This window comes from Solanum dulcamara, chromosome 2 (genome assembly GCF_947179165.1).
Source record: "Solanum dulcamara chromosome 2, daSolDulc1.2, whole genome shotgun sequence".
NCBI lineage: Eukaryota > Viridiplantae > Streptophyta > Magnoliopsida > Solanales > Solanaceae > Solanum > Solanum dulcamara.
In genome coordinates this window covers 39,197,009-39,211,192 of record NC_077238.1, presented here as the reverse complement: position 1 = coordinate 39,211,192, position 14,184 = coordinate 39,197,009, and the positions used below count along the sequence as shown (strand labels likewise).

The 14,184-nt window shown below is 39.8% G+C and overlaps 1 pseudogene; it reads right to left on the bottom strand.

The window, feature by feature from the left end:
- Window positions 1–11,109: 11,109 nt before the first annotated feature.
- Window positions 11,110–11,229, bottom strand: LOC129881208 (5S ribosomal RNA; annotated as a pseudogene).
- Between the last annotated feature and the right edge of the window lie 2,955 nt (window positions 11,230–14,184).

Genomic DNA, 14,184 nt, shown 5'->3' with positions numbered 1-14,184 from the left:
CGTAATGTAGCAGTGCATTCAAAACCACATTGTCACGACCCAACCCCATAGGCCGCGACTAGGGTCCGACCTGGACCCGCCGTATACATATCTATCAGCTGTGGTCACATTGAACTATAAATAAAACAATATCATGTAACAGAGCCCCACTAGGCAATAATATTTTCGTAAACCTGTAGCCCTTTTCGTTTGTATCACAATATGAAAGGGCACGCAAGCCGACAAGGCTGCCATAGCATAATAACATACAACATATATCATGTAGACCCAGCTGAATCAAACTGACATACATAACCCACGTATACATGTCTGCAGACCTCTACAAATATAAATAACAACATACCCCCAAATGGACAAATTAATTTTATACATTAGTGGACAATATCAAAAACTAGGCCCCGATATAATGGAGCCTCTTCCAACTGAGCTGCATGGAATCCTAAGCAGACGGATTCCCAAAACCTGTATCTGTACCTGCGGGCATAAACGCAGCCCCCTGAGAAAGGGGGTCAGTACGACATATGTACTGAGTATGTAAAATGTAACATAATACACTAGAGGTATATTCGAAATAGAGAAGCAGGGGAACAAATTATCAAATCGAAGACATGTACCTGTACTCTGTGAATCACAAAAGCATGCATGCTCAATTTATACAATATAGCCGGCCCTTTCAGGGGTCCAGTGAATCATATTTGTAGGACCATCATAGGTCCGATGCCATCACCACCTTATTACAACACATCATCATATATATATACATACGTACCCGACCTTTAAGTGAGGGGCTCAGTAGACAATGTAGTGAATTGTGCACGATAACGTACCCGGCTTGGGACTCGGTGAAAGAAAGGTTACAGTATACATGAGTAGAGTAGTGAGTAACTATATGCAATTTAAATCATTATCAGTGTCACGAACCAACCCCATAGGCTGCGACTGGGGTCCGACCTGGACCCCCCGTACACATATCTATTAGCTGTGGTCACATTGAATCGTAAATAAGACAATATCATGTAACAGAGCCCTATCGGTGATAACATTTTCATAAACCTATAGCCCTTTTCATTTGTATCACAACATGACAGGGCACGCAAGCCGACAAGGCTGCCATAACATAATCACATATATCATATATCAGATAGACCCAGCTGAATCAAACTGACATACACAACCCACATATACATGTCTGCAGACCTCTAAAAATAATAATGACAACATATGGCGGGACAGGGCCCCCGCCGTACCCCTGAATAAATAAAACGATGATATACATCAGTGGTTAGTGCTGTATCGGAGCCCCTTCCAGCTGAGCTAAGAGGAATCCTAAGCTGACGGACTCTCAAAACCCGTACTTGTACCTGCGGGCATGAAACACAGCCCCCCCAAGAAAGGGGGTCAGTACGACATATGTACTGAGTATGTAAAATATAACATAATACAATTGGAAGCATATCTGAAGTAGAGAAACAGGGGATAAACTATCAAAATTGGAAACCTGTACTTGTACTCTGTGAGTCATAAAAGCATGCATGCTCAAATTATACAATATAGCCGGCCCTTTCAGGAATCCGGTGAATCATATCTGTAGTATCAGTATTAGGCTCTGCGCCATCATCACCTTATTACAACACATCATCATCATATATATATACATACGTACCCGACCCTCTAGTGAAGGGCTCAGTGGATAATGCAGTGAGTTGTGCACGATAACAGACCCGACCCGAGACTCGGTGAAAGAAGGGTTACAATATACACGATTAGAGTAGTGAGAAATAAAACACAGTTTAAATCATTATCTGAGACTCAATGAAGTCATCAAGTGAACCATCACCTGGGGATCAGGGCAGAAAGTATCTGACGTATACTCTCTAACTGTCACTAAGGACTATGTAAAAAGGAATTTTTAGAAATCTTAGACGTATGCCAATGTGAAATATCTTATAGCAGTCCGAGCATTGATTATATCAGAGCCTTTCTTTTTTACAAATAAGAGTTTAGTTGAATCAATTGTTATACAGTCATATAGAAGACTCGAGGATAGCAGCTTACTACTTTAAAGTTTAACATTCAAAAGTGAGTGAGGGTCCTGAAGTCATATTCAGAACCTGGGAATGGAATTACCCCTAAAGCTCATATCATATCCTGCTTACATCTAAGACATCCCAAAAGAGAAAAGATAGGCTTTACATACCTATACAAAAAATATACCAAGAGAAGCTTCACATACCTCTTGGGAGTTGCTCTTTATCCTGCTCGTCTCGTCGTCCTATGAACCTATTCTATATGAAAGTAATACAAATATAAACTACTCTTAGCTTTCCAGCATCTTAGGTTACACCTTAGTATTAATGGAATCTATTTCCTTAGTCGTTTCCTCGACTAGTTCTTTAGTTTGTTAAGGCGTTAACGAAAATTGGGCAGCACCTCTCCTATAATGTGCCCTATCCAAATTTCCAATTAGGTACCTAAGACCTACAGCCAAACAACAACAACAACCTGCAGCATATGTTTAAGTAATCCACACCAACAATATACAACATAAACTCCTAACGACTTATTCAAAAATAAGATATCACAATAAGGCGTCTAGCCTTTATTTTGTAACGCCTCTCATTATACGCAACGAGGGGTCGTGTGGATGCAACCAACAGTATCCAAATACTTTTTAGAATGCATTTAGTCCTTGTAACAATACATTACACCCCTGCAGCAACAACTCACTTAAAACTATCAAAACGTGAATTCTGGACAGCTTACTGTTTTACCTTGTCGCTTCGTTTCGAAGGGGTAATTGAGGGAAACAGGATTTACGTCCTTCATGAAAGTTATAGACATATGTCTTAGGGTCGCATAAAATTTTTAATCACCCCTACATAAATTTTGTACAAAATGATATGCCCAAAACACCAACAGCAATCCGTGTAAGATTTCCAAAACTAAAATCTGGGCAGTACCTCCTCTATGCTTCATCACCCTTTTTCAAGAAGCTAAAAGCAAAAATGGATTTTAAAGTCTAAATTAAAGTTATATACCTATGAAATACCTTTCAAAAACATATTTAATCACCTGAAACGAAGCTATACACAAGAAGTTATACCAATATTACTAACAACTGTCCCCTCCAAAAATGGGTTTGTTAACTAGTTTTTAACGTTTTCCCTCTTTGTTCTTTCTACTTTCTCTCAAGTTCCCATCTGAAGAATTAATTCTGTAGACATCGTAATATACATATATACATCTCCACTTGTTGATGAACACCGTAGATAATTAATTTACGGAGGAAAATTGGAACTTACCTTGAAAAGGAGCCATCCGTAGCTATGTTCCTTTGCTCTCAAGCTTTTTCAGCTTTTGGCTAAGTTTTAAGATAAGGAATGAATTCCTTAGTCACTTAACATACATATATAGGGTGTCTTTGGAGGTGACACATGTCATCCCCATAGGGTGACACGTGTCTAGCCCTTATTGGGCCACATATGCTTACTGCCAATAGGGTGCTGCCACGTGGCAGTGGAGTCCACCTTCCCCAAGCAGGTGGGTTACTTACTTGACCCCAAGCAGGTGGGTCACCTTCTTTCTTGAGGTGCTGCCATGTGTCGCCTTCCTAGGTTACCACATGTTGTCTTTTTCTCTTCCTTGTGGGTTCGTAATCTCGTCTTATTTTAAGAACCCGTGTAATCCTTGCTACTTAAGCTCGACGATACTCAAGTAGCTTAAGTGTGTAGGACTTCTAAGTTAGTAACTTATGTAGGTAAGTCGAGTCCCACAACTCCTTACTTGGCCTCCAACTTCTTCCGACTTCTCATAACCCTATTTCCAACCTTCCCTACTATGGGGCATCACACTCTCCTTTCCTTGGAGTTGTTTGATAGTGTCGTAGCGTATCCAGTTCACATGATAATGTCCAAGGAACTTATGAGACATTTCGAGTTTAAAAAGGGTGGGGTGTAACAATCAGAGACTTGACAAAATAAGAAAGTTAAGCTTTTGTTTGAGGACCCGAGTAACGGTGTAGTCATCTCAAGTGTCCTCTAAATGCCATTATGGGTTGTCTCAAAAGTAATCTCGGGGACCCTAGACATGTATTAACATAGGGCCAAATCATTTATGGAATCAAAAACACTCAATCTCGTATAGTCTTTAAGACTTAGAGCCTGTATATTTGGTACCTCTTTAACATATAAAAGTTTCCAGGAAAATAGTTCAACTACTATAGGATTTTAATATTCAGAAGTAAATAAGAGATGTTTAAGAATGGAGTTACCCCGGAGCTCAGATCATATTCAACTTACAACTAAGACAAAGACATGTCCAAAAGAAGAAAGATAATAAGCTTTATGTAGTCTGTACTTTCCTTTAGGTGATCTTAATATACATATTTCGTACCCGGCCCATCATGGGGTTTGGTGAACCACTACGGCATCATAATCTCATTTTCGTACCAAATACATATCAGGGGAAATGAGAGATAGATGTATGTACTTATACCAAAACATGCCAAGAGAAATCTTTACATACCTCGTATGAGTTTCTCTTCATCACATTCGCCTCATCGTCCTTTGAACCTATTCAACATGGAAGTAATATGAATTTTAACCACTCTACTTCGACGACAATTCAACTATAACGACTATAATTTGGGTTGTCTCCAACGCCAAGCATTCCTATATCATTTTCACGTTTCTAGACACACACAAGGTGTATAACACATTCCAGAAAAATACCATAAAGTTCAATTTGAAAGGAGAAACCTTACCTTACCCGAATTTGGCCAAAATTGTCAAATCGCAACTCGGAACTTCTTCAAACACGCTGAAATTGAGCGGGCTGTTCTTGTTACTTCTCTGCTTCCCCAAATTGGAATTTTATGCCATTAAAAATTATTATGTAGCCTTGGTATACCCTGAATAATTAATTCACAAAACGAAATCGGACCTTACCTCTTTCTTAGAGCAAACCCGTAGCTCCCTCCTTTGCCCCTCTACGTTTTTCTCTTCTCCTTTCTTCCAAGTTTCCAATTCTAAAGCTGAAGTTTTGGTTTTGTAAACATCATAAAATACATATATACATATCTACGTGCTTAGGGAACACTGTAGATAATTAATTCATGGAGAAAAAGTGAAGAACTCACCTTTAATTCTTCTAAACCATGGCTGCCTTGTTGTTTTGTTCTTCACGTTTTTGTTCCTATCTTTGGCTGAAGTTTTGGACAAAAAATGAAGTCCTTAGTCAGAATACATGTAGATATATGGTTCCTTAGGGGGTGACATGTGTCAGCCCCTAAGGGTGACACGTGTTCGGCCCCCATTGGGCCAACATATACATGCTGCCAATAAGGGGCTGCCATGTGGCGTGGGGTCCACCTTCCCCAAGCAGGTGGGTCACCTACTTGACCCCAATGTTACACCCCATACTTTTAAACTCAAAATATCTCTTAAAGTTCCTTAGAAGTTAGCATGTGAGCCAGATAATCTACGACACTATCAAACGACTCTAAGAAAGGGAAAATATGATACCCCATAGTAGGGAAGGTTGGAAATAGATTCGTAAGAATGCATAAGGAATTGGATGCCAAGTAATGAGTCTTAGGACTCGATTTACCTATGTAAGATATTAATGTAAAAGTCTTATATACTTGAGCTAATGGAGGACATACCAAACCTGCATAGCATGGATTACATATGCTCTTAAAATAAGGTGAGGTGACTCACCTACCTGCTTGGGGGGTGGACCCCGCTGCCACGTGGTGGCGTGTGATAGGCCACATAAGCCTAGGTGGCATCCTAGGGGGCTGCCACGTGTCACCCTTAGGGGGCTGCCATGTGACACCTTCTAAAGAGGGGTATATATGTGTATTTGGATGACTATTAAGTCATACTTATTCCATTTGGAGCTGAAACTCCAGCAACCAAAATAAGAGAGAAATATGAGAGAAAGGCAGCCATGGGTTTGGAAGATTAAAGGCAATTTTTCCAATTTTCCTCCGTGAATTAATTATCTACTGTGTTCCTCAACCACGTGGAGGTGTATATATGTATCTTACGATGTCTACGGAATTAATTCTTCAGCTTGGAACTTGAGAGAAAGTTGAAAGAACAAAGAGGGAAAACGTTAAAAACTAGTTAACAAACCCATTTTTGAAAGGGACAGTTGTTAGAAATATTGGTATAACTTCTTGTGTAGAGGTTCATTTCGGGTGATTCAATATGTTTTTGAAAGTTATTTCATAGGTATATAACTTTCATTTAGACTTTAAAATCCAGTTTTGCTTTTATCTTCTCAAAAAAGGGTGATGAAGTGTAGAGGAGGTATTGCCCAGATTTTGGTTTTGGAAATCTTACACGGACTGCTGTTGGTGTTTTGGGCATATCTTTTTGTACAGAATTGATGTAGGGGTAATTCGAAATTTTATGCGACCTTAAGACACATGTATATAACTTTCATAAAGGACGTAAATCCTGTTTCCCTCAATTACCCCTTCGAAACGAAGCGACAAGGTAAAACAGTAAGCTGTCCAGAATTCACGTTTTGATAGTTTTGAGTGAGTTATTTGGGGTTTGTATTGTGTAATGTTGGTGTGAAATACTTGTATATATGTTGCAGGTTGTTGTTGTTGGTTGGATGTATTTATTAAGGGTGTGATTGGATATTCGGATAGGGCACATTATAGGGGAGGTGCTGCCCAATTTTCGTTAACGCCTTACCTAATTAAAGAACTAGTCGAAGAGACGGACAAGGAAATAGATTCCAGGAATGCTAAGGTGAAACCTATGATTCTGGAAAGCTAAGAGTGGTTTATATTCGTATTACTTTCATGTTGAATAGGTTCAAAGGACGACGAGGCGAATAGAATAAAGAGTAACTCACAAGAGGTATGTGGAACTTTCCTTTGGCATGTTTTTGGTATAAGTGCGTACAACTATCTTTCTTTCCTTTTGGAAATGTTTAGCCTTAAGTGAATTGTATATGAAGTGTGGGGATAATTCCATTCCCATAATTCCAAGTATGCCTCATAACCCCTATCCACTGTTCAGTATTAGAGTTCCTGTAAAGATTAAGTATTGCCTAGTAGGGCTTCTATGTGTTAGAATGTAGTGTGGGAGAAGCTATCTCTCCTTTCCATTGAGATGTATTTGATACGAAAATGAGATTACGACGCCATAGTGGTTCACCGAGCCCCATGATGGGCTGGGTACGAAATATGTATATGCAGATCACCTGAGGGAAAGTACACACTATATAGAGCTTATTCTCTTTCTTCTTTTGGGCATGTCCTTGTCTTAGTTGTAAGTTGAATATGATCTGAGCTCCGGGGTAACTCCATTCTTAGCATCTCCTATTTACTTTTGAATATTGAACTCTGATAGTAGTTGAACTATTTTCCTGGAAACTTCTATACGTCAAAAAGGTACCAAATGTACAAGCTCCGAGTCGTAAAGACTATACAAGACTATGTGTTTTGATTCCCTAAATGATTTGGCCCTACGTAAATACAGGTCTAGGGTCCCCGAGATTACTTTTGAGATAGCCCATAATGGCATTTAGAGGACGCTCAAGATGACTACTTCATTACTCGGGTCCTCAAACAAAAGATCATCTTTCTTATTCTATCCGGTCTCTGATAATGATTTAAATTGCATATAGTTACTCACTACTCTACTCGTGTTTACTATAACACTTCTTTCACCGAGTCCCAGGCCGGGTCTGTTATCGTGTACAACTCACTGCATTGTTCATCGAGCCCTCACTAGAGGGTCGGGTGCGTATGTATATATGTATGATGATGATGTATTGTAAAAGGGTGGTGATAGCACTGGGCCTATGATGGTCTTACAAATGTGATTTGCCGGGTTCTTAAAAGGGCCGGCTATATTGTATAAATTGAGCATGCATGCTTTTGTGATTCACAGAGTACAGGTACATGTCTTCGATTTGATAATTTATTCCCCTGCTTCTCTATTTCGAATATACCTCTAGTGTAGTGTGTTACATTTTACATACTCAGTACATATGTCGTACTGACCCCCTTTCTTGGGGGGATGCGTTCATGCCTACAAGTACAAATACAGGTTTTGGGAGTCCGTCAGCTTAGGATTCTAGGATGCTCAGCTAGAAGAGGTGCCATTGTATCGAGGCCTAGTTTTTGATATTGTCCACTGATGTATAAAATTATTTTGTCCATTCAGGGGTATGGCGGGGCCCTGTCCTGCCATATGTTGTTATTTATATTTTTAGAGATCTGTAGAAATGTATATGTGGGTTGTGTATGTCAGTTTGATTCTGCTAGGTCTACATGATATATGATATATGTTATTATGTTATGGCAGCCTTGTCGGCTTGCGTGCCCTATCATGTTGTGATACAAATAAAAAAGGCTATAGGTTTATGAAAATGTTATCACCCAGTGGGGCTCTGTTACATGATATTGTTTTATTTACAGTTCAATATGACCATAACTGATAGATATGTATACGGAGGGTCTAGGTCAGACCCCAGTCGTGGCCTACAGGGTTGGGTCGTGACAGAAGTGGTATCAGAGCAGTTTGTCCTTAGAGTGTCTGCAGACCGTGTCTAGTAGAGTCTTGATTATTAATGTGTTGCGTGCCACATCTATAAATAGGAAGCTATAGGACATTTAGGATATTACCTTTCTTCTATATCTGAGATCATGCTTTAGATCCGAGCCATAGAAAAATTTCTTATACTAACCTTGGATCTTAGCAGAAGGACAACACCAACAAAAGGAAGTAATTGATGACATGGAAAGTTACGAAGCATGCATGTAAGTAAAGTAAAGCCACGGAAGATATCCATCGGGTAAGGTATTGAAGTACTATTGAAATGTAAAGTTGAAACATGAAAGGAAAGCAGACAGAAAGTGCAATAGATGCAGTTTGAAGTTGGACATATGAGGTAAGTCCAATATTTTTATATTATTATTGACGTTGAAAGCCCTATGTGGCTGCGATATGAGATGAAATTGAAAGCCCTGTGCGGCTACGATATGATATGTATATATATATGTTGGCCCTGTGAGGCATTGTTGGTATTTTCTGCATCCAGGTTTTGGGATAGTACGAAGTGTAGAGGAAACTCTGCCAAAATTTTCCCAATACAAGAAGAAGGAAATAAAACATAGTTTATAACATATCTTGGAAATGGATATCGGGTACCTATAGGATGCTAAATTAAAGCTGTAATAGATACTCTTCATGTCGTCGATAAGGGATACCCTCTTTACTTGGGTGAGTTTATTTCGGAAAAAGAAAAGTTTGTCTGAGCAGTACAGTTCAGACCACAGTATCTCCAGCCATAATTGTGCTGTAGAAAAAAAAGAGAAGCTTAGGTTGAAAGGTAAGATGTCCAGTAATTAAGCTTCACTCATTTTGATAGGTTGTTTATAACTCGAGGATAACCCCCGAAGGAGACCAGGTCGGGCAAGTATTAAAAGGGAAGTACTGTGATGTTTAAGAGGTTCTGGTTTCTTCCAACAATGGTTGACAAAAGACTGTCTCTTTACCCCTTGTATCTTCATCTTTTCAAAAACCCAGACCATTTTTCTGAAATGGTTTATGATAACAGTTTATAATTTTCCACCGACTAATTGGGGAAAGAACTTCTAATAGAAGCACCTCAAAGAGATGTCAGGAACTGAACACGAATACGAATTAAAAGGGGGATATGTAAGTTTGAATTGAACAGTGTGATACAAGTATATAGGGATAAAGTGGGACCACCAGTAAGGCGCACTTAGTATGCGTTGACTAAGTTAAAAGCCTGCGTTGGGAATGCAGTAAGAGCATGGAGCTTAAGATACAAGAAATGACGCGTGTACACCACGTCGCCCCAAAAATAGTGGAACCCTCAAGGGACGAGGATGGCAAACTTAAGGAACAAATGACGCAACTTCTATTTGCCCCAAGAAGCAAAGGATATAGGTTGGGATAAAGCTACTACTTCAACAAAACCTTAAATAGTTATCATCGGAATACTAGCACTGCCTAATTGGAATTGGAACGACTACAGGTGCGAAGTAATTCTTGGAAAAGGAGAAGTAGAAGGTGGCCTTGGGTGAGTTGTTCCTTAGGTCACATTATTCAAGTACCGATTAGTAGACAAGACATCACATTAAATATGGAAAGGTTCTCGTTGCTTCGTAATTTAACTAAGGCTCAGTATGCGGATAGTCAGATTATAAAATATGCAGATAAATGGAGACATGATGTGGTATCAAGTAGATTGGGGAAAGAGATTAGATAAAATTAAGATGGGATATATAGACATAGAGCAAGGCATAAGCAAGTAAAGGTATAGGTACCCTCTAAAGGGGGGGGGGAAGTTAATAGGAAAATGGCAAGAGTAAGGGGAGGCAATTAATAGAGCAATATATTTGGGACGGACATCTAAACTTCGATAAGTTATCTTGCCGAACCAAGTTACAAGAGTCTGGAAGCCATCAATAATTGAACGGAATCCAAATGCTATATAAGGCAGCGCTAAGAAGTTTGTGACGAGGCCCTGAACAAGATAACATTAGAAGGCAACTGCGTACAAAAACAAAAGAGTGTAACCATAGAAGGATACCGAATAATTCAAGAGACACTACGAAGGAAAATAACAGCATGCTAGACCAAAAGCCAAAATGTTGGTTATAAAGTTAGTCACAAATGACGTTGCGATAGATAAATAACCAAAGAAAAAGGAATAGAAAGCCTCATGTGGTAGAAAATGAGAAGAACCCAAAGTGAATCGAGGATAGGGAAGCTTATATGTCAAATTCCTTTAAAGTTATTCCAGCTAATAATAGACAAAACTCAAAGCGGCTCCAAAGGTCACTATATGAATGAACTTTAGTGCTACTCAGTAGCCCACCCTAATGAATGGGTGCGTACAGAAAGGGGGGAATACAATAGGAGAAGTTAAATCAAAACGACCAAAAAAAAAGAAGCGGGCATGGTCATAGTAGAACTAAAGGCCTACGCCAATACAGGTTGCAAGATAATAGAGGAAAGGATAAGGCAAAACATAAAGACTCACGAGACAACGCTGAGGTAAATCTGGAGCTAAGTTGAGTGCCCCGCACCTCATTGCAAGGATTATCATGAAGCGCGACCCGAGGACTTCCCAGAAAGGTCACCCATCCCAGTATTACTCTCGCCCTAGCACACTTAACCTCGAAATTCTGATGGAACTTAATGCGTTAGTGCTGGTATGATCACGTGAGAGGGAAGAATCAGAACTAGCGGCGAAGGAACAACATGAGATTATGTTCCTGGAATACTATACGTTACGTTGAGGGTATTGTAAAAAGGATTTAAACAAGACAAGAAGGATTAGCTAACTACTAACTGACGACGCACTCAAATGCCACAACTCTTCAACATAGAACCAGTTAATAAGAGGAAAACCGCAGAATGACTATATGGGATAGTGGGTGAGGGAATTTCGACACCACTTCGCAGCCAACTCTAAGGGCAAAAAAGCAAAACCCCAAAAGATAAGGGTACCAGCTGACGTAATTTACGAATGACAGAAAGTAATACCCAAGGTCAAAAATTCCACAATATAACCAAGACTACAAGACTCACTTCGCACTCCAGCGCTAGATGAATCTGGAGGGAATGTTACTTGTGGATTAACGATATTAGTCCCTGCTCCTTCAATCAAAGGTTACCTACTCCGCCGAGAAGGTGTAAAATTATAGAGCAAAAAGTGGTAGGACCTTACGGAGTCCCCACAACTATTGTTCTAGGCAAGGGATCCCAAGTTGCAATTAACTATCGAGAGATACAAATATAGGTTAAGACAAATTACCGAGATGGAATTAGTGCTACAGGTGGAGTAAGACATGGCCACGAGTGGACCAAAGATCTACCCCGACATCAAGTGCAGGATAAGGGAGAAAAAGACAGGGTAAAACATGAGGACTAACGAGGTAATGCTAGGATACTTCTTGTACCCTCTCATATTCTTGTAAAGGTAAAGAATGACACAAGATAATGTATCTAGAGGATTACAAGCGGGGGTAAGGGAAATTGTGAAAGGGTCTAAGTAAAACTGGCAGAACTAACAAGTTACTACAGGATGATGAGCTTATATGCCAAAATTCCTTCGAAATTATACTAGGTCATGTTAAACAAAGCACAGAGCGACTACGAGAGCCATTATATGAGGGGAATACAACATTATTCGGTAGCCAACCCTAAGGATTGGAAAAAAGGAGGGGAAAAAGGACCCAAAGGATCGAATGGCGGTTAAAGTTCTGAAAAGAGTCGAGAAGGACTATACGAGGCTAACGGTTCCCAAATTATCAACGTAATTATGAACCTATTTTATACTCTATAAGAGTAGGGTGCTATACGGGTTAGTGCGAGTAGGCTAACAAATCAGCTCATTTGCTTTTAAACAAAACCACCTATGTAGTTGGAACTAGGTAAAGTTATAGGACAAGGAGGTAATAAGGTTCCGTGAGGTTTCCTCTGCTAATATCTCAGATAGAGGGACTTCAATTATGATTAACGTCTAGAGATCAGTCCAAGAAAAGCTCGAGAGCACAGATAGGTCTTCATACCGTATTTTTCCTTGAGCTGCTGAATCGACTGAGCATACTATTATATGGTTGGCTTTAAGAGTAACTGAGACGATCGTCTACCACTTATTGAGTTTAACTACCATAATGGCTACCACTCTGGTATTCCAATGACTCCGTACAAGACTGGTAGAGTAAGACATATAAGTTCCCTATTGGATGGGTAGATGTTAGAAAGGCTAAGCTAAAAAGGCCCCGACATGATTAAGCAAGCTATTGACTAAAAGCCCAGAGTCGGCAGGAATGATATACAGATAATCGACATCGACATACAGAGTTTAAACTGATGATTAGATGTTCATAGCAGGGTCACCTAGAAAAGGAAACTTAATCCAGAATATATTAGACTGTATCAAGTTGCTCATAAGGTGGGCAACATGGCTGGTAAGTTGAGCTTACCACCTTATTTGGAAACTATACACCCAGTCCATCAGATAAGAATGCTTTGCAAGGGTACTGACGAGTTACCTAGGGTATATTCTATGGATGGTGTCGAGAAGATGGAATTCTGTGAGGAACAACCTATCGCCATCTTAGATCAACAAGCTAGAAGATTGTGGACTAAAGACGTGCCTTCCATCAAGATACTGTGGCAGCACCAAAACCAAAAAGAGGATGACCGAGGAAGCTGAAGAGAACATGAAACACAAATATTCGCACCTATTCCCGATGTTTGCAAGTAACCCCAACTCCTGAAACTCGTATATTAAGTACTTGGATGGAAGTATGTGTTAGGGAAACAATAAATAATCTCCCTACGATTTGTATAAGGTGCTAAGAGAAGTTTTGTTTAACATTCGGGGACGAATGTTCTAAAGGGGGGGAAGGATGTTACACCCCACACTTTTAAACTCAGAATGTCTCTTAAAGTTCCTTAGAATTTAACATGTGAGCCGGATAATCTACGACACTATCAAACAACTCTAAGGAAGGGAAAATATGATACCCCATAGTAGGTAAGGTTGGAAATAGAGTCGTAAGAATCTGGAAGGAATTGGAGGCCAAGTAATGAGTCTTAGGACTCAATTTACCTATGTAAGATATTAATGTAAAAGTCTTATATACTTGAGCTACTAGAGGACAGACCAAACTTGCGTAGCACGGATTACATAGGCTCTTAAAATAAGGTAAGGTGACGAGCCTATGAGAGAGAGCAAAAACTAGTTTCCGAACTTACGAAAGTGAAGCAAGCAGGTGACAAGCAAGTACCTCAAGCAAGAAGGTGACAAGCAAGAAGGTGACTCACCTACCTGCTTGGGGGGTGGACCCCACTTCCACGTGGTGGCGTGTGATAGGCCACATGAGCCTAGGTGGCATCCTAGGGGGCTGCCACGTGTTACCCCTAAGGGGCTGCCATATGGCACCTTCTAAAGAGGGTTATATATGTGTATTTAGATGACTATTAAGTAATCCTTATTCCATTTGGAGCTGAAACTCTAGAAACAAAATAAGAGAGAAACGTGAGAGAAAGGCAGCCATGGGTTTGGAAGATTAAAGGTAAGTTTTCCAATTTTCCTCCATGAGTTAATTATCTACGGTGTTCCTCAACTAAGTGGAGGTGTATATATGTATCTTACAATGTCTACGGA